A 21,770-nucleotide genomic window follows, 5' to 3' on the forward strand; every position below is an offset into this window, starting at 1 on the left:
TAAATGATGATAATGTATAGGGTTATTCTGTGCATGCATGATTCTTATGCGTATTATTATCAATATCATTATTATTATTTTTTTTATCATAATAATATTTATTATTATTATTACTACTACTATTATTATTATCATTACTATTATTATTATTATTATTACTATTATTATTACTATTATTATTATTATTATTATTATTATTATTATTATTATTTAATTACTATTATTATTACTAAATTATTGTTTAAGCACAAATGCTATTATTGAAAACCAATGTTAATTTTTATCTCTCCCATTTTGCGAACTTAATTTAAAACTAACAAACAATCAATGTAACTGTTAAAACTGTTAAGTGATTCAAACTGCTTATATAAATATGACTTCCCCCTATACCAAAATGTCCCGCACTTGAACCGGAAACAAACAATGTATTTTGTACTATGTATATTATATGTTCCCCATGTTGTATCTATGTATACCTGGGAGTAATAAAGTATTGTTCTGTTCTGTTCTTATATATGTTACCGGTTGTTTGGCAGTAGTGTAATGGCGGACGCGGAGAGAATTCAGGGGAGATAATTGGGTAATTACTAAATTATGGAACGGTCTATACCTGTAAAAAGTGAATTTGTAACTAATAATCACACAATATACACAATTAAAATTGTATGCATTTAGATTTATTTAGTACAGCACATTAATCATTTTCCAAAAATATGTAGCAACATTATATTATATAATGCTGCAATACTAAAGTAATTTACTAATTAAAGGTCGCTGATGTGTAATGGATGTGGTGTCCACCTAATGATCTGGAGGTCACTGGTTCGACCCCCAGTGTGGGAGCATTCTTAAGAAATTTTCAAGAGACACCCAAGTACTGGTTCTAGGCCCAGGAAACGAACTCAAGTGCATTTCACATACATGTTTGTAGTTAGTACTGTAAATTTAATCGAACTAAAAATTGGATAAAAATTAAAAACTGAAACCCTTATTAATACATTTTATTTTGAATCAAGCAAATGTGGAAATTCATTATAAATAATGAGAAAAAAATAAAAATTCTACTTTAAAGTAATCATGATAATTTAGATTATTTTCAGAATATTTAATGATGATAATGATACAATAATATATATTATATATATATATATATATATATATATACTGAAAGTAAATAATTGAATTTGTGCAGAATGTTTATTTTTTACAAATTATTATTTAATTTGACCAATTTATTTTAGATAGATTGCACTGAAACTCAAAGTCTAAAGCTTAGTAAGACACTTAAGCCAGTTTTCTGAGAAGAAACAATACTTGTTCAGAGTATAGCAGGCTCACGGAGGAATCCGAGATAGCCGAGGTATCACGATTGAGTAAAGTAGTAATACAAGGCAATATGGCGACCGTTAGCCACGAGGCCAATCTTACGGAGGAATCCGAGATAGCCGATGTATCACGATTGATCCGCGGATATGACCGAAAAGTGCGGATATGAACGATATCGACGCTTTTTCTGCAATGTATAACTCAATATTTAAGGAAAAATACACAATATGTGTTAAATCTGTTAATATTGTCTCAAAATAGAACAATTTAATAGGCATTATCATTTTTCCAACTCTAAATTCATATCCGCGAACATGACGAAGTGCCATAAGATTGTTTTCAGGCTACACACCATCAACAATATTACCACGACGGCACCACACATGTTTTGTTGTATTAGTTTACACAATGTTTATATAATATACTGAAAGTATTAATATTATTGATGTCGTCTTCTAAAAACTTAAGTATTTAGATTTACAATTTGCTTTAGAAAATAGTAAAGTATTTTCGGACCGATTAACGCCAGACACGAAGTAATCATGTTATTTGCCATATGGTTATATTTTTATCTGAATTCAAAATGTTGCATTATTTGAAATATACTTAATGTTTGATTGCAGCAAATAATTGTCTGTATGTCACCGTTTCAGGTGACATTTTTCATTTGAAAAAAAGCTAATTTTAAATGCGCGAATATGATAAAATCGACAAATGTGGTTTTTCCAAATTTACCTGGAGTTCAGCGGCCAAAACGGAAATTAATAGAATACTAGTAGTCAAAATACAAAAGCGTTGTGGTGCACATATTTAAAAAAAAGTACAACACTAATTCAAAAACACTATTTAAAGATCTAAAATGGTTGACTTTCGAACAGCGTAATCACTATTTCACGTCAGTTATTGTATTTAAAGCATTTCACAATCAAACCCCAACATACATACGTGACCTTTTGACACCTTCACAAAAAAATCACTATAACTTGCGATCTTGCGAAAAGGTGGATTTAAAGCTAGTGCGAATACCCAAAACAAACTTTTTCAAACAATCGTTTGAATTTTCTAGCAAAAAAAATGGAATTCGTTACCCCAATCTATACGTCAAACAAACAATTTACATTTAAGAAAACATTAAAAGCTTATCTTTCTTCCACACTTTATGAAATAAACTGAACATGCTTCATGATGTTTTAGTAAATAATATTAGTTTAATGTTTGAATACTGTTCTTGCATAAATGGTTATTGTAGTTTTATGTCTGTCATTTGTTTTTAATTATAATATATATCATTATAAGTGTGCATGCATATATGATTCTTTATGTTTTGTTCTTATTGCTCAAGATGAAATATGATGTATTTGTTATAAATTGTATATTGTAAGAAGACCTTGTTGAAAATAAGAAATGAATTATATAAATTGCATATTATGTAATTTCATCTGATGTGTTTCTTAACAAGTCTATCTTCTTTAAATAAAGATTTTCTTCTTCTTTTTCTTCTTCTTCTTCTTCTTCTTCTTCTTCTTCTTTTTTATTATTATTAAAGGCTCTATATTTGTAGTGCTATAATAACTTTACGCCCGGTAAAAGTATCTTATATGTAATTGTTACTATATATTATAGTTTATTGGTACGTACAAATATGCAAGTTATTTTATTTCTTAAAATGATTAAAGGATATCGTAGTTCTTAAATGTTTCAAGAATGATTATAACCATTTTAGTTGCGCTCTTATTGAAAAGCAATGCATGTCCCGCATACATTTTTGATTTTTCGTAAATATTATGTTTTATAAGTGAATGTAACAGATATAATATTAAACTTAAACGTATAGGCTTCGTATTTTAACTTATCGGGATATTGGATATGAACTGTTGAAATGTAAAGTGAAACTGCTTGAATGTATTGAATAATAAAGTTAATAAAATGTGTGCATACTGAAGTGTATATAACGCGCATATAAAAAATGTAACTATGACAGTTGACTCGCTTTGTCATTAAATTGTGTTATGCAAAGGTAAAATGTTGTTATACATATATTTAATTGTATTCATTCTTCATTTCGTATTTTGGTAATTTTATCTTTCATAACGAGGCGTTTAATCTGTTAAAAATAGGTATTTTAATAGAGAAGTTTGTAATGCGGGTCCTTTTATATAAACTAGTTAAATATGTAGAATATGCGTACCTACAAATGTCCATTATGCTTATTAAGAACATACATAGATCGCCGTGGCGTAGTGGATATGGGGTCCGCCTAGCGATCGGGAGGTCACGGGTTCGATCCCCACTGTGGGAGCGTTCTTTAGATCTCCTCCATAGACACTAAGGAAACGGACTCGAGAGCGTTTCGTATAAGCTTAGGCTTGCTACGCAATCGAGCTTAAATAAATAGGTTTAAAAAAGGAAGCCTGCTTGTGGTAACAAGAAATTTTGATTATGAAATATATTATGCGCATGTATACTGATTGTAGCATTTGTTGGTACAAGTCTAAGTGTTATTTAGTACATATTTATATTTGTATATATTGTATATGTGTGTAAATGACGATAAGCTTAACACGCGTAAGTCAGATTTAACTATTATATTCTGATTTTAATTAATTTCAATTCATTAAACGAATGGTTATATATTTATGATATATTTTTAAAGATTAAAGTTCTATTTAAATGAATTGAAATTAATTGACCTGCATATTCAATAACATCATGTTTGAAGTAAATACGAATCTTTCATCATTTCAAAGAAAGATCAATTTACAATACAAAAATAAACATATTTTCGTGAGATTGTGATTACACAATAGTTACCACATGATGGCAAACATAGCTTAATAATTGCAACGCGTATAACATTATTCTGAACCAAATTTCATAATTGAAAAATCTTATTATTTCAAACTTTATATATACGATAGTTTTCTTTTTTATTAATTTAAAGCTCTGCGGGTTTTTTTAAATAGGAAAATACATAAAAATGAGGTAAGGACAAATATGATCGCATAAATCCAGCTTTAAACTTGTATAGTTTTTCATTCGAAATATCGGATTAATAAAAGTTTATAACGTTTAAGTTTCAGTGATATAATATAATAACTCCATCTATGTTACACTTAATTGTAGTTAAGTATAGTTTTAGTATTATCCCTTTGTTGACCACCTAAACGAAAACGAAACTATAGTTGATCTATAGGGATATGGTTCCTTAGTGAATATTAAACACTATCATTTTATTAAGAGATCAATCTATAAGGTATAAAAATAATATCTCCACCTATATACACTCTGCGACAGGTCAATTTAATGTAATCATACCCAAACGTCGACCATCTATGCCAAAAATATAGATGATCTAAAAGGATATATTTGCTAGAGGAAAATTAAATAATATCGTTACAGATGCGGCCAAATTACTCCAGCAACAATTATACAATACCATCAATTGAAGATAACATTCACATACATGCACATTCAACAAGACTACAACAACTCTCAATCCGCGATTATTCAGTATCAACTAATAGTAAAACTAGTAGTGGTAGTTGTAGTAGTAGTAGTAGTAGTAGTAGTAGTAGTAGTAGTAGTAGTAGTAGTAGTAGTAGTAGTAGTAGTAGAAGTAGTAGTAGTAGTAGTAGTAGTAGTAGTAGTAGTAGTAGTAGTAGTAGTCGTAGTAGTAGTAGTAGTAGTAGAAGTAGTAGTAGTAGTAGTAGAAGTAGTAGTAGTAGTAGTCATAGTAGTAGTAGTAGTAGTAGTAGTAGTAGTAGTAGTAGTAGTAGTAGTAGTAGTAGAAGTAGTAGACGTAGTAGTAGTAGTAGTAGTAGTAGTAGAGAAGTAGTAGTAGTAGTAGTAGTAGTAGGAAGTAGTAGTGGTACTAGTAGAAGTAGTAGTAGTGGTAGTAGTAGTAGTAGTAGTAGTAGTAGTAGTAGTAGTAGTAGTAGTAGTAGTAGTTGTAGTAGTAGTAGTAGTAGTAGTAGTAGTAGTAGTAGTAGTAGTAGTAGTAGTAGTAGTAGCAGTAGTAGTGTTTTTCCCAGGCCATTTTAGCATGGCGAAAAGCCACGCCGCCCTCCCGGATCGCCACTCTACCCATTTCAAAGGCAAATTTCGCCACGCGCCCTTCTTTTCAAAGGCAAATTTCGCCACGCGCCCTTATCGATAACATCTTTATTGCCTTATGACTTAACTTGGTCCGCAAAATCAGCGTCCTTGATTGTCTGTGACGCTCCGACTGTGCTTGATTTACTCGAGAGACGTCAACGTCTAATCGACTTTATTAATTGAGCAGATTTAATCTATTACAGTGCTCGATTTATAGGTAGACTGCTCCAAAGCTGTGAATTAGTCATGCGTGAATAACCCCGTGTCAGTATCAATCGATATTTTCAGAGGATATGTTATACCAAGCGCACTTATCGGTCGGCAATGTGTACTTCTCCACGAAATAAAATCGTTACTTCGAAGACTTTTGATGAAAAACTCGATGTTATTCTCGTGGCAATTGTGCATTGCATGCATTATTCATGTTTTATATCAAAACATATATTTTTACGCATAATTACATTTAAAAACACAAACAAATTTATTCTTTATCGCTTGCGTCTTTAAGATAGTTAGATCTAATTATTAAAATAATTACTGAGACGTATACTAATTTATCAAAATGCGAATCGCGTATACGATTTAACGTTGCTATGCGCACCTGTCGCTTACATCATTTGACATTTTAACAACATGGACTATACAGAATTTAATTGCGACTCGGCAAAAATGGCAAATAACGTCGTAAACGATCGAATTAACGATGGAGATTAACATTAAGTAGGAATTAATGAAATGTCTGTGATAATCAACGATGCATAAAAATGTTTTAGATAGCAACAACATTATTTATTTATTTGTAATCTACTCGGTGGATGTATGTCACGGAAACGAGCGTTTGCATATTGTTAGCGATCAATTTACTCGCAATGTTATTTTAAACATCTGGCAAGATTATTGTTAGAAAATGGGATAAGACAAACATGGTTTCATTTATATGTTAGTGGATCTGTGTATAATCAGATTCATATGCATATATTGCTTTTTTATGTGTGTCTCGCTGTACAGTTTATTGAAACAGCATGGAACTTAAATGTACATTTCAAGGTAAATATATTAATATAAATCATAGTAAGTTAAATACATCAATTACCATTAAATGTGCTTGTTTATATGTTATTTTTTCCACAACTGCTTCTGATGCGATTACATGTTTCCCCGTAATTCAGGTATTCAGGGAACGTTTTTGCCCTTTTTTGCCTAAACTGCGCGCTAAAATGCCCTTTTTGAAAGTAATGCGCCATGCCCCTTTGCCCTCCTGGGAAAAACACTAGTAGTAGTAGTAGTAGTAGTAGTAGTAGTAGTAGTAGAAGTAGAAGTAGTAGTAGTAGTAGCAGTAGTAGTAGTAGTAGTAGTAGTAGTAGTAGTAGCAGCAGCAGCAGCAGCAGCAGCAGCAGCGGCGGCAGCAATGGAACAGTTGTGATTATATGATTATTCTTCAGCATTTATTTGAAAACGCACTGAAAAGCTTTGTTATACAGGCATCGTATATAAAGAGAGATTGAATATTTCTTTGTTATTCTTTGTTTCATTTTGAAATCACATTTAACTGTCAAATGTATTGCATTATACGGCATATACCGTATATATGCAGTCTTTTTTCAATAAATCCACGTATTGGACATTTTAGAAAAAGGCACTCACTTTGTACAACACTGTGACTTAATACCTATATCTATTTTCTCGACTGATACTATTGTAACTACGTTTTTTGTCTTACCTAGGCGACGATAAGGAAAGCTTGATATTATTTTCTTATAAATTTAGGCTACATATGTTTTTTTATAAACATATGCATGCAGCTTCAATGTGTGATGAGATATTGCGAATTCTTAAGTGTTGTTTTATATAGAAAAAAATAATCGTTGTTTTATTGTAATGTTGGCGTATATTTCTTTTGTATTTTTTATGTAAGAGTTTCGCAGATATGTATATATGCCTAGCTGTTCAAATATCCTTTTGCCTTACGTCGTCCAATTTCGATTCTATTCTCTGCGTCAATATTGACTTAAATGTATTTCTGTGAAATAAAGCTATTTTTATAATGCTATATTCTGTTGATGGAATTCATTTACGACCAAATCTTAGAACATGCAATATTCGCATATCAGGATATTCTTGGCCGGAATTAACCCTCTAAAGCAAACATACCTGTGTTAATTGTTAATAGTTTAATATCTAAAATTTGTATGCTTAATATTTAACAGGATTTTCTGATCAGAATACTTAGTTTTAACATATTATTTTAAGGTCTGGTGTTCCAACGTGAACAATTCTTTGTTCATGGACTTCATATTGGTTTATAACTTATACATACACACATCATTAAAATGTTATGACAATATTTTAATATTTACTTTAATGTGATTTCGCAAATTTTCATGTTATATCGAAGTTGGTGAACGATGACACTTATGTGTCTAATGTTTCACGATACAAATACAAGTATTTATTTATAAATCGAGTAATTTTATTTACAAAATTACTAACTTAGTTGTATGTTGTTTTTTTAATGTGTTATGACATAAATAATATAGACGTTTTTAATTGCAACATTTTTACATAATTCTTAATAAAGGAATAATTGAACGTGAAACAAACGTGTTTAGTTATTGTTTGACGATGTACAGTGAACACATTTAAAAAAAATACTTTTCAATCAAAGCTATTAAGTACTTTTCATATGAAAAATTCAAATCCCGATTTGGATGCTTTGATATGTAGATAATTAAAATCCATATTCCAGATTATAATTGTAATATGCGGTTGTCATCACGAAGGAATAATGGACCTCTGTTCGTTATAGGCTTTCATTATCACGATACCACTTGTATATTTCAGTTTGTTCCAGTTCTTCAAGTTACTAGAGAGTTTTTATTGCGTCCGAATTGTATGTTAAATGAAATCATTTTGTACAGATCAAAATATATATGCACATTCAAAGGTGCATACGTAATATAATAAGCATGCCGTTACCGATGTTCTGTCTATATACACAAATAGTTTTATTATTAATTTAAAACATAATAATATTTTCTTAACATAGATATTCATGTTTGCTATGAAGACATTTTAAAATTGTTTCTTTTTAACGCATTCAAAAGGAAAAAGGAAAAAATAGAATTATTGTCAATATGTTTGTAAATTTATTTAACACATATTCCTTCCAAACATAGAGCATACTTTTATTTAATACATGTTTTTCTTCAATTTATGTCGATGTATAAATCACGCTAAGCATGTACTGTTTAATCGACAATAACATTATTTTTCTATTATATTATGCTCTTATCTTTGTATATTTATCTTTGTTAACAAAGGAAAATATGTGAGCGCGAATTTCGCGAATAGTTAAAACTACTTTTTCGTGTTGAGTCGGCAACTTAATTGACTCTTCGGTAAACATTCACCCAACAATAAAATAAATTGAAATTAAATACAGATTTATGTGAATGAAACGGAGATTTTTCCCGCATTTTATGACTACCGTGTGGCTCTTTAGGCCCATTTATCAATGTTTGGCATGTTCGCAGCAGACATTACCAGGGTAGTCTGAACAGTTTTATTGATATTGCATAATGGCTGGCGGTGTCTGTTTCTCGAAAGCAATACATAATTATGATCGTGATGATAGATATTTTATTACCGGTCTGTAAATATAAAAAATAAACACAATATTTTGTGGTTTTCTGTAACCAAGCTTTATTTATTTGACATTGTATAATAACTAAAGCAAAATTATGATTCAATTCAAAGGCACATTTAAATAACGCTACATGTGTGTAAATGGGTAAAATATAAAAGCAAGGTGCACGAATAAATTGTAACGTGTAGTTACTGGTGACAGTCAGAAAAAATGTTCGATTGGCAAATATTTATTTAATATGTTTGCACCTGAAATTGAAAAAACAATAATATGCACATGGTAATCAAATATTGGTATAATCGATTCAGAAAATAATTTCGGTATCACCACTTGGCCGATAAATAACTCTAAAGCAATCATTTCTTGTATAATTCATAATTTATCTGATTATAATAATTTACTACACACATTAACGGATATGAATGTAAAATGTATATACCCAAGAAGCTTTGTATATGTGATACGTGTTTTAAATTGCTAGCCCTCTAATCTATAACAAAATCCATGTCATGCGCCTTTTCACATTAATTTGTTACAAATGAGCGCTTATAACGGTTGTTATTTTTACATTATCTTAATTTAATAAGATTCCCAATACTGTTTGAGTCATTCTTCATAAAAGAAACCGGACGATACTGATAGGATTAATATATTTCTTCCTTTGGAATAATAGTCCAAAACATTATAAAGATATTACATTCATTAAAACATTTTGTGGTAAATTTACTGGTGTGTAACCAGAACAGTACGGCGGAGGCTAATCGATTGACCGGAAACCAATGCAGATAATCGACAGTCATACTGTAGCCTTACATCTGGACGGACGTCTACTTTTGTATCTGTGTTCATCTTGTGTATTTGCAGGGGACAAAAATATTTCTAAACTGCACTCGTCCTGCAGGACAAGTGCATTAAAATTTTCACTCGTCCTGCCAACACATGATCTTGTCCTTCAAATATGTGTGAAATAAAGATTGCAAAGGGCTGATATGATTAATACAGTTTCTTATATCACTGCTAAAATGCTGCTTACTCAGTTATTCATGCCAGCTGATCACAAAAGCAGTGAAATAAGTTACTTTATTTATGAGGAACACAAATTAATAAATGAAGAACATTTTTTGTTTTCCTTTTTTCTAATGCTCGTGTGCTTTCCGTTTCGGACGTTTGAACATCGCTCCCGCCAACTTTAAAGAACGCTCGTTTGTCAGTCCTTTTCTGACGAAATTCAGACTGGTTTAAAGCCGTTCTTCGGGGTTAAATAATTCTTTAAAAATCAATACTTACAGTGAATGCAGTCGGATGGTTCCCTGTCAACATGGACGCGCAAAGTTTACACCAAAAAGTCAATATTTACTCGGGACACAGTTTTGCATAACAACGCGCACCTGCTGTATGAAATTTACAATTGCAATTTCCGGTTCATTTGCGTTCTACTTTCGGAATAGATATGCTTTAAGACAATGATTTTATTTAATGAAAACGAGTCTTACTTGTCAGAAAATACATATTTTATTGTCAGCTTATTTTCACTCGTCCTGTAGGACGAGAGCTTCAGGAAAATCCACTCGTCCTGTCAAGATTTCACTCGTCAATACGAGCGGACGAGTGGTATTTTTGTCCCCTGATTTGTGTCTCCAAACATGTCCTGAGGGATCTTGGAACAGAGACATCTTTATTTTAGGTAAGTACTAACAGTATTTACTTCACTGGCGCTGCGAGCAATAATTTTTGCAACTTTCGCAGTTCCAAAAATTGAACCTTTGCGGGAACATACCCGCCTGTGTGGTTTGATTTTATGATTGTTCCGCTGTGGTATGACTCATTTTATTGTCAAGATTGTGCAGAAACTGTACAATAGTGACGTTTAATTTTGCATTTTATGAAAGTGCAACAATATTTTGATATTTTTGCGATTTAGGTTTTCGCGGAAAATTGTCCGCCATCTGTTCTGTTCTGTTCTGTGATCTTCTTGAACCCCCTTTGTAGAGGAACCAAACAATCGTTTGTAGACAGTGAATAATCCTCCACCGAATATAAACACTATATTACACGTTCACACTATTCACTCCTTAAATCACACACCTTTCACTAGAATATAAGTCTATCCACTAATCGCGAATATATGCGACTTAGAACTGTACGCGCGATTTTTCATTAGTTGTTAAAATATTAAATGAGATAAAAATAAAAATAAATCATTAAATGAATTTACGGAAGGCCGGAGAGTGCTTCTGTACATACATTAGAATTGTATTGCCTTGAATAAAAATACCCAATAAACACTATTGCCAGTTTATTTAAGAATTATGCCCTTCTTTAGTTTGTTTTTTGTGTGTGTTTGGTACGGGGTGGTCGCTGGCTTGCATTGGTCACCAAGAGCAACTGACGTGTCCTGTCCAGACCGTACAACAACCGTCCACAATGCTTCTCAAACTCGTGAAATTCTGAAGACAAATGGGTTTTCAGGAAAGTCTTTAAAGTTGGCCAACTGTTGATGAGTATGTAGAGCTGTTCGTCTACGGGTAAAGTATTAAATGAAGTCTCTGTTATCGCCCCCACTGTCGTTCTATGTCTACCATAATTGACTGTCTAACACTATGTAGGGCACTACACTTGAGCACAAAATGTTCTGCGGTTTCGTTCTCTTCACCACACATCTGACATGTTGGGTTTATGTCATACTGGTTAAAGTTCTTACGTTTTGTTTGGAGCATGTAAGTCCCTGTGAGTAACCGTACCTTTGTTTTTAACCGTTCTGACTCTCTGGCCGTATATTCCAATGAGAGCAAAGGGAGAATCTTACCAGGCACATACTTATCTTGTCTCAGGAAAAACAATGTAGAATATAAGGGTGTTAAACTGTCTATTTGATCACTCCAGTAGCTATGAACCGCCTTGAGTACACGTGTCTTCCATTTTCCCTTCTTGGGTGTGTTGTCAGCAACAGTCCCCAACTCGTACTTCCACATTATATGCTGAACTTGTATGAACCAGGATGAGCTGTCAACTGATTTAAAGCTAATCTGACGTTCAAGTAGCGCCCACTCAATACTGTTTCTATCTTGCAAGCATATAGTATGTAAGAAGGTCAGTGCCTGTATGTGAATTTGTGCTTCGATCGGTAAAAGTGTTTTTGCACGTGTCGTCAGTCATTATTGACGATTGCATTGTACATTTGTTCATTTATTATATTAATTTTGTGAATTAACCTTTCAGTTCATTTTTCTGGAATATTTGCATGGTTTCAGAATAGTTTCTGGACTAAACTCATTAATATGATTATAGGTGCTACCTAATTTACGGGCAAAAGCTTTTTAAGTTTTTTTGATAACCATGTATTTTTAATAAGTATACGGACATAATTGTGTTCAAAATATTATAATTGTTGCAATAATTAAGTAATGCATTCAAAAAAATCAATCTTAAAACGAGTTACATGTTCCAAGCTTAAAGATCTAGCATCTTATTTGTTTTTTGTTTTCTAGCCACAGGAATTTATAGCTGGTTCGGTGTCTGTGGTATAGTGGATGGGATGTCTGCTAACTGGCAAAGTCACTGGGAGGTCTCTGTATTGATCCCTTAAGTGGGTTATTTATACCAAATTATGCGACTATCGACGGCTAACTGGTATTGTGCGTATTTGGTATAAATAATAATAATGTTTAATACATACGCACAATATCTATGAGTAAGCAGTTGATAGTCGCATAATTCGGTATAAATAATAATAATAATAATGTTCAATGTCAAATATCTCTAAAAGCAACAGACGTAAGGTGTCTTCTGATTGGCTAACACTAAAGGGTTGGTGAAAATTGTACGTCGAAGTACATTACTCTTTCTACCTAGTAGGTCTTGTAGACTTTCGACGTCATGGTATGTCATATAGTGTTTTATGCAGGAAGGAAAAGGGGCGTGGTGCAACATTTAAAAAAAGGGCACTTTAGCGCGCGACATCCATAAAAAGGGCACAAATATATCTCTATAGTGACTTAATAACAAGCTTTGTTACACACAAACATTGTATGTATAGTTTTGAGATTTATTGTTGAATAATTAAACCAACAAAATCCTGAATGTATATTTTATTATGTGTTTTATATTTTCATGTAGTAACAAAAAACAAGATTTAACACCATAGGATATATATCTTAAACAAACTATAGCTTTTCAAAGAAGTCTTAGAATACTGTTAAATGAGCTACCCATTAAATTGAAATCAAATAAATATTTTACAGATACAACTGGTGTTTTTTTTAAATTTAATTACGCGTAAAAATAAATGTTTTGATATAACTGAATTATGCATGAAATGCACAATTTACACATGAATAACATCGAGGTTTTCATCAAGTCTCCTCAGTAACTGTGCACGATTGTATCCGGACCGATAAGTGTTACAAAGCCAATGAAATTATCGATTGATTTCAGTGCCTTCCCCAGGAATTTGTTCAGGCGCCCCGGGGGTGGGTTCGTGAGGGGTGTCCCCTCCCGACGTTGATTTTTTTAATTTAACGTGTCAATTCACGTTCTGTGGTGCGTTATAACTCAAAGAAAAACAGCGTCAATAGACGTCATTTGGTGTGCTATGACTCTTCAAAAATTTAAAAATATATTTTTTCATATTGTTTAAATTGTTTTAAAACTTTTCCGCACAGATAGTAAAATCCCGACTCTAACGATTCCCCAATACATCCGTTTCAACCCGACTCTATTACTGTATACTTACTATTTTTCAAGTTTCTATTTATTACCCGATAATCCCGTTTATTCCGTTTTTATCAATCTCTTTCTGGCAAATATTTACGATAAAAGCTTTCAGTTATTTCTTTAACACAAACCTTTCCATTTTTTAAGTGACTATTTATAGATTTGATGAAATATTGCCTCTGAATATGCGTCAATCCCCTGACCTGTTGTGTGCTTGTTAAAACGCTCAATACACGCCATTTGTATGCAATAGACGCGACGTTGTACATGCTGCATAATTTTCGCGCTCTTTTTAATTGGGAAAAGATTCGACACAAAATAAATTTGCACTGCTAACTTGAAGCAAACATATTTAACGTTGCGGTAACATTTACATTCGGAAGTGTGTTTCGGATTAAAAACGCGTTAACATCGACTTACGGTAATGGGTTTCGGATTACAAATTTAATTATTCCCCTTTGAGATTTCAACAAATATTAACCGTTGCGTTATAAATTCAACGATAATTTGTTTACACACTTTACGAGTCGAATAAATATTTTGACGGAATTATGCATGAAATTCACGTTGTCCAAGAGGATCACGGCCGGTTGCCATCATCAGTCTTATAACTATCGATTATCGGACGAAACATTTACAAGTGTGCGTAATTAATTCAACGAAAATTTGTAAAAGCGCATTACGTGTCGAATAAATGTCAGAAAAACGAGGTGAATCAGTTCTTTAAATGGACATGTTGAAATATACATGTACTGGAATTAAATAAATTGTTATCACATAATTGTAACCGCTATAATAATTAATTGTTTACCACTTGCAATTAATTTCTCGTATTAATTATGAGTCATAGGTAACACTTGTTTACAGTAAAAAGGTGTGATGATGATGCCCAAAACCGTCTTTAATGTTCTGTACTGTACTAATTACCGGTTTTATATTACTCAAATGGTACAACTACTTGCTAATCAAGCTGCGATAAACTCTTACTTCATGCCCGACGTCAATTAAAAATAATGGTCGATAGTTTACCCCGTCCTCATAAGCATTCGCGTAACCGATTGGACGATGAACTTCACAGTTTGACGACTGGAAAGTTACCAGATACATCCTTGTCTGCATTTAAATGACCGTGTAATGTGGCTAGAATAATCGATACGCGCGTCATGCTATTCTCTTATCAGTAGATTATCCATTACCCCATGTGGTGTTTATGGCGATTACTTGTGAAAGTAGGTACCGAGTGCTCTTTTAAAACAGGGAATAATGATACACTGATAGGGAAACCTTGATTTTTTTGGACAATCTCCACTTTCTTTTACTGAAGAATACACTGATCGGAAAATTTCAAGCGCCCCGGGGACTCTGATTTCGAAATTCAAGCGCCCCGGCAAGGGGTGCTTAAATGGCCTGGGGAAGACCCTGGATTTTGACACATGGTTATTCACGCATGACGAATTCACAACCGCGCGAATCTTCGCTGATAATAGTCGGCTAAGAAGCTTGGTTAAGAGGCAATTAAGATGTTATCAATAAGGTCGCGCAGGGCGTGGCGCTGATTTGCTTTGAAAGGGGCAGCGAGGCGCTTCAAAAAAGCGGCGTGGCGCCGCAACGCTAAAAAGGCCTGGATAAAACACTATTATATAGACACAGGTCCTACCGAGGAAACAGTTTGTTTCATCAAATGTCTCAATTCAACCTGACAGCTTGCTAAAGCAGTTGCATTTAGCACACAGCACAGTACAGTAGAAAACTAGCCATTTTGTAGCAATTCTAAAATCACAGTCTAAACTGCATACACTTAGCTTTTTAGTTACAATTTGAATGCAAATATTAGAATGCATCATGTTATATCATCCATATTTTTTTACTTAAACATTCAAATAACACATAACACAGTACATATATAAAAAGGTATGTGGTATTGTGTGGAGATGCAAAACACTTCACATCATTTATTTGCACATAAAATAATAGTTACAAAATAAGTAAACTAAAACACTGTCATCAACCTACATTTCAAGAATATTTACGTATATGAAATTACAAAGTGGTGTCATAATATTACCTTTTACAAAATTAAAATTGCTGGTTTTGTACTAGCCATAAAACATTTATCATGGATTAACAAGTAACAACAGATTTATTAATTACACAATAGAACGGAAATCATATTAATTGCATTATGCATTTACTAAACAAGCTATTTGCTACTGTTTAGAATTACACTATCTTACTAAAAATGATCACAGGTACTTAGTGCTTTTACATACTTGTGGTAAGTTTTTTATTACTAGTTTGACAATTATCGGCAGACACTTGTCGATATACAGACAAAATTTGCATGGGAACTTTCATATTTTTTCAGCATAATTGCCTTCAAATTGTTAATTTAACAACCCTTTGACATTGTTTGCACATCTGATCTTATTATACCATAGCTGATTTTTGTTTATATATAGACATATATAGACTTTTTCAAAGTTCTATAAACGTTCACACATGTTCCATCCAAGTAAACAAACAGAACCAATAAAGATCACCACAGATAATAACTGTGTGTATAGCTTGGAAATTTTGATAGTTCAGGAATCCCTCCTTTGTTGATTTCTGTAAACCAAAACTGTCAGTTTTGCTGGATAGAATGGTTTGTATGATGCCCAGCTCTTGCCTTGGCAGAACAGCTTCTAAAAACGGAAAACCAACACATATCTTAAAATTTGATCAATAATGCAGACAATTTATAAATGTCTTGTTTTTTGTTGATTTCGAATCTGGAAGATTTGATTTTTTACGTAAGATTGTGGTACGGAAATCCAACGGTATCGGATTTTGTGGTTTTAGGCCTAAACTAATTATAGTGATATGTAACCTTTCGGGATATCGGTAAAGTGCGAGCAGACGAGGTGTAAATACGTTAAAAATTAAAGCTAAAAGACTAAAAAGTTAGATCGGAATATCTTTAAATTTTGTGAATAAATGTGTTTCTGGTGGATAACAACGAAAACTTACCAGAATATTGCTCATGGTCACACGTAAAACTTCTTTCTGAGAGCGAATGGAAAATGCGTCACAAATTCTGACAAATAAACAGTAGGGTGTCGTTATTGAAATACCGCGAGAATACTGGAAGAATAGAGATGCCAACTATAATGTTTAAAACAAATAATTTTTTAACAAGCGTTTGTGATTTGTCAGGATTATAATAACAATATGATATCGAAAAGATCAAAGCAAATGAATTCGACAGAAATCTGAGATTCTGCAATATATTATAGACGGGTTATGTTCACCTAAATTGTGTTTGGTAAAGACTGCCACTATATGTAGTGAACCAGTCTTCGGCTTATACCCACTGAAGAAGAGCATTTAGGGGAGATAATTGAGTAATGACTTAATTCTGGAACGGTTGCGAAAAAAACAAATAATGCGAGAATATTTAGTGCAATTCGCTACACAATTATTATGTCATTGATATAACTTTTCCCAAGGTATGTATTTACATGTGATTTAGCACATGTCAAAAGTGTTTTTGATTTGTTCAAGGTCATAAATAGCATCGCGAAAATATATGTCGCGTGGCAAATTTTTTCGAGATGTATCCATATGTGGTATTCTTATGTAATTTTATGTCTAAATTCCCATATGTATGAACGGTCAACGCCCGCTTCGCGGGCTTTTGCCCGTATTAAACAGTAAACGTACGTGTACTTTCATGCATTAGTAAAACCCATCTTTAGTTTATCTGAAAGTTTGAAGATTTATTCTTTTGAGACGTAATTTCATTATAATTATTGATATTTCTCTGCGAGTTTTTAAATTTCCCGGATTTAACAACCATCTATAAATAGCTCGGGATACCCCATTTTTCATTGGTTGTTGCCATTGTTTACTTTCCGGTGATTGGAATTCCAGCAATTGCATCTATTGTTCATTGATATTTAGTGTAACTAATAATTGTAATTAGTTGCGCTAGTTAATATTGGAGTGCAATAGCAATTGCAGTTTATTTCAACCTGGATTTTTATTTTATTTTTTTGAACAAAAAAATAAATTTAAATACTTAGGAAATAGTGTCATTTTCATTTCATTGTAATATTATTACAAATATTGTCAACTTTCTTTATTGCTTCATCATATATTAGTATCAGTACTGGTGTATGCATAGTTGAAACTGTAAATTTTCTGAGTGACTGGATATACTACAAGCATATTTTGGTTTACCGTAAAGCTTTTCTACTTCCTAAAGAGCGCACCTGTAGCAATACCGTATTTACTCTAAAGCAATTAGTAATTAATTTAGTACAGTAAACCAAATACACTGAAAAATATTTCAGTTTCTTTTCAACCTAGTGCTATCAGGGTGATTAAAATCTTTGCCATTAATTGTTTTTGGAGAATAATCATTTAATGTCTTTGTTTCTACATTAGTTGTGTTCCAGCCTAGCCAGTGCACGAGTTCCTGCATCCGGAGGTATCTGACCTTGAGGGTACAGAGGAGACGTGCATTGCGATCGGGCAGTCGCAGTGAGCAGAGGGACTGTCGGTTCTCGGGCATCGCTGGGGATCGCACAGTCGCAGTGAGCAGAGGGACTATCGGTTCTCCGGCAACGCTGGGGATCGCGCATAACCTGCATCATACTTTACCGGCAGTGTCTGGTTGAGTTGAGGTTATAGGTATAAACCCAATCCATTTCCTGTAATAGTTGCCTATTATCCTGGAGTCATTAAAATAATTGCATATCATTAAATACTATTCATACTGGGTCTCTATCAATATTGAGAGTTATCTATGGCTATAATACCCGGCATTAGATACTGGGTGTTATATTTTGGATACATAAATTTTTGGTGTTTATGGCCATTTGTTTTATTACACTTATGTCTATTTGATACCATTTTTGTGTGTCCATTTTAATCAGGTTGAGAAAAAGATTTACTATTAAGTATTGTTGCGTGATTGAAACCTAGTCCCTTCAACAATTTAATATTATTACACTGGAGTCATTTAGATAACCACACTCTATTGAACAATATTTATACTTGACCCTATTAATAATCACAATCACTAAAGAACAAATACCCGGTACCAAATACTGGGTGTTACATTTTTAGCTCACCTGAGCGATAGCTCGAGGTGAGCTATTGTGATCACTCAGCGTCCGGCGTCCTTGCGTCCGTCTGTAAACAATTTGTAAACATCTTCTTCTACTAAACCATTGAGCCAATGTCAACTAAATTTCATGTGGAGCATCCCTAGGTCATGGGACAAAAGAATTGTTAAAAAATTTTGATCACATAACCAAGATGGCCGCCATGACCATATATGGTAAAAACCTTAAAAAATCTTCTTGTCAGAAACCGCTCATCAGATTTTCAAAAAATTTCACAGGGATGACCTTTGAGGGCTTCCCTGAAAAAGTTGTTCAAAGAAATTTGATTCGTCAAAAAACATGGCCGCAGGAGCTCGTTGAACTTTGCATGTTTATTCGTTTTTGCCTATTTTGTGAAAACTTTCAAAAATCTTCCACATTTTTTGTCCGATCCTTTCCAAATTTGCACAGTGTCTTTATATCAATGTGGACACAAACCCTACAAAAAATGATCATTATTGGTCCATGAAGTACAGAATTACCTCCCCTTGAATTGAGAAAATGGTGTTTATGCAATAAAGTCCAAATTTTTCATCCAATTCTTTCCAAACTTATAAGGATTTAGCATGGTTCAAACAAGGGAAACAACTACGGTTTATGCATGTTCTTTTTATTACAGATTTGCCTCCCTTTAATTCATTCAAAATCTCATTTTACAGCAGAGATTCCAAATCTGACCTGTAAATGAGCCCCATATTTACTGCCGGTGCTATGTTACCTTTCCCATTTGATCATTCTTAAGTATTGGTCTTGTAATGCTGCTACTGCTACTACTACTACTACTACTACTACTACTACTTCTACTACTACTACTACTACTTCTACTACTACTACTACTACTACTAGTACTACTACCCACACCACCACCACGTCTACTATTACTACTTCTACTACTACTTACGCCACTACTACTACTACTTTATACCACTACTACTACTTTAACCTTACTACTACTACTACTACCACTAACTACTACTACTACTACTACTACTACTTCTACTACTACTTCTACTACTACTACTACTTCTACTAACTACTACTACTTCTACTACTACTACTACTACTACTACTACTACTACTACTACAACTACTATTACTACTACTACTACTACTACTACTACACCACCACCACCACCACCATTCACAGTGACAAAAAACGTATTCACACAATGGCTGCTACTACAACTTATAGCCCATATAGGGGGCATGCATGTTTTACAAACAGCCCTTGTTTCTATGGGATTTTAACCACAACTGTACATGTTTATCTCCGACACATATTTTTAGGTCACCTGTCATGAAGTGACACGGTGAGCTTATGATTGTGTGATGTCCGGCGTCCGTTGTGCGTGCCTGCGTGTGTCCGTGCGTCCGTCCGTCAACAATTTGTTTGTGTAGACAGTAGAGGTCACAGTTTGCATCCAATTTTGATGAAATTTGGTCAAAATGTTTATCTTGATGAAATCCGGTTTGGGATTGTATTTGGGTCATCTGGGGTCAAAAACAAGGTCACTAGGTCAAATAAGAGAACAACCTTCTGTAGACAATAGAGGTCACAGTTTTCATCCAATCTTTATGAAATTTGGTCAGAATGTTTATCTTGATGAAATCTGGGTTGGGATTTTATTTGGGTCATCTGGGGTCAAAAACTAGGTCAAATAATAGAAAAACCTTGTGTAGACATTAGAGATCACAGTTTTCATCCAACCTTTATGAAATTTGGTCAGAATTCTTGATGAAATCTGGGTGGGATTGTATTTGGGTCATCTGGGGTAAAAATCTAGGTCAAATAAATAGAAAAACCTTGTGTTGACAATAGAGGTCACAGTTTTCATCCAATATTTATGAACTGTGGTCAGAATGTTTACCTTGATGAAATCTGGATTGGGATTGTATTTGGGTTATCTAGAGTCAGGAACTAGGTCACTAGGTCAAATCATAGAAAAACATTGTGTAGACAATAGAGGTCATAGTTTTCATCTGATCTTAATGAGTCAGGTGAGCGATTCAGGGCCATCATGGACCTCTTGTATAGTATATGTTATTTGAGTTGTGATGGCCATTAATTTGTTTTATTACACTTGTGCTCATTTGCTCCCATTTTTTATTGGGTGGAGAAAGAGTATTTATTGATTGTATGGTGGGGTGTGAGTGTGATAAATATTGAAATTAAAGTTTTTATGAGCCAGGAATAGTTAGGAAAATACTTGTTTGTATTAGTTTTACATATCATTGCATTTAAATTGCAAATGTGTGTGTGTGGTGTACTTCATTTGAAATACTTGACTAAACTTGGAGAGTAAATTGACATTGACGGACCATGGCTGAGAGAACTATTGATTTAGGTTCAGCTTATTTTGAGGAAATGAAACCATTGCAACAAAATGTACAAAAACAAACACCATTTCCTCATCAGTACCCGTCAGCGCAACCAACTCAAGTACAGACACGACCAATTTCACAATCACAACAACCATTTCCTTACAAGTACCCATCTGTGCAACCAACTGGTCCGTACCCACAAATCCAACAGCCATACCCTGGACAACCATTGCAGTTCCCACCATGGCAGGAAGGACCGCCACAAAATGGGTCCCCATACAGATGGTACCCTTATCCGCAGTGGTACCCGGCCCAAGGACAGTTACAGCCTTTCACTAATATGGAGGGGCACCAAGGGATCGGAATACAAGCTAGTGTAACAAACCATGGATTCGCACCGGCAGGTACAGATGTTCAACCGGCAGGCTCAAATGTACAAACAAATGTTCAACCGTCAGGCACAAGTGTACAACTTAATGTTTTACCTGCAGGTACAAATGTACAGCCCAATGTTCAAC

General features: G+C 33.5%; 1 protein-coding gene across 13 annotated transcripts in view; it reads left to right on the plus strand.

Moving 5' to 3' along the window:
- The first annotated feature begins 9,868 nt into the window (after positions 1 to 9,868).
- Positions 9,869 to 21,770, plus strand: part of LOC127873024 (probable serine/threonine-protein kinase pats1) — a 51,452-nt gene continuing 39,550 nt past the window's right edge. For 12 of the 13 annotated variants that reach the window (XM_052416566.1, XM_052416570.1, XM_052416573.1 and 9 more), the window contains exons 1-2: positions 9,869 to 10,751; positions 18,209 to 18,454. The gene's annotated coding sequence lies outside the window, so the exon portion shown is untranslated. The remainder of the gene's footprint in view (positions 10,752 to 18,208; positions 18,455 to 21,770) is intronic. The other variant, XM_052416567.1, reaches the window with a different exon arrangement.

This window comes from Dreissena polymorpha, chromosome 3 (genome assembly GCF_020536995.1).
Source record: "Dreissena polymorpha isolate Duluth1 chromosome 3, UMN_Dpol_1.0, whole genome shotgun sequence".
In the NCBI taxonomy this organism is placed as follows: Eukaryota; Metazoa; Mollusca; class Bivalvia; order Myida; family Dreissenidae; genus Dreissena; species Dreissena polymorpha.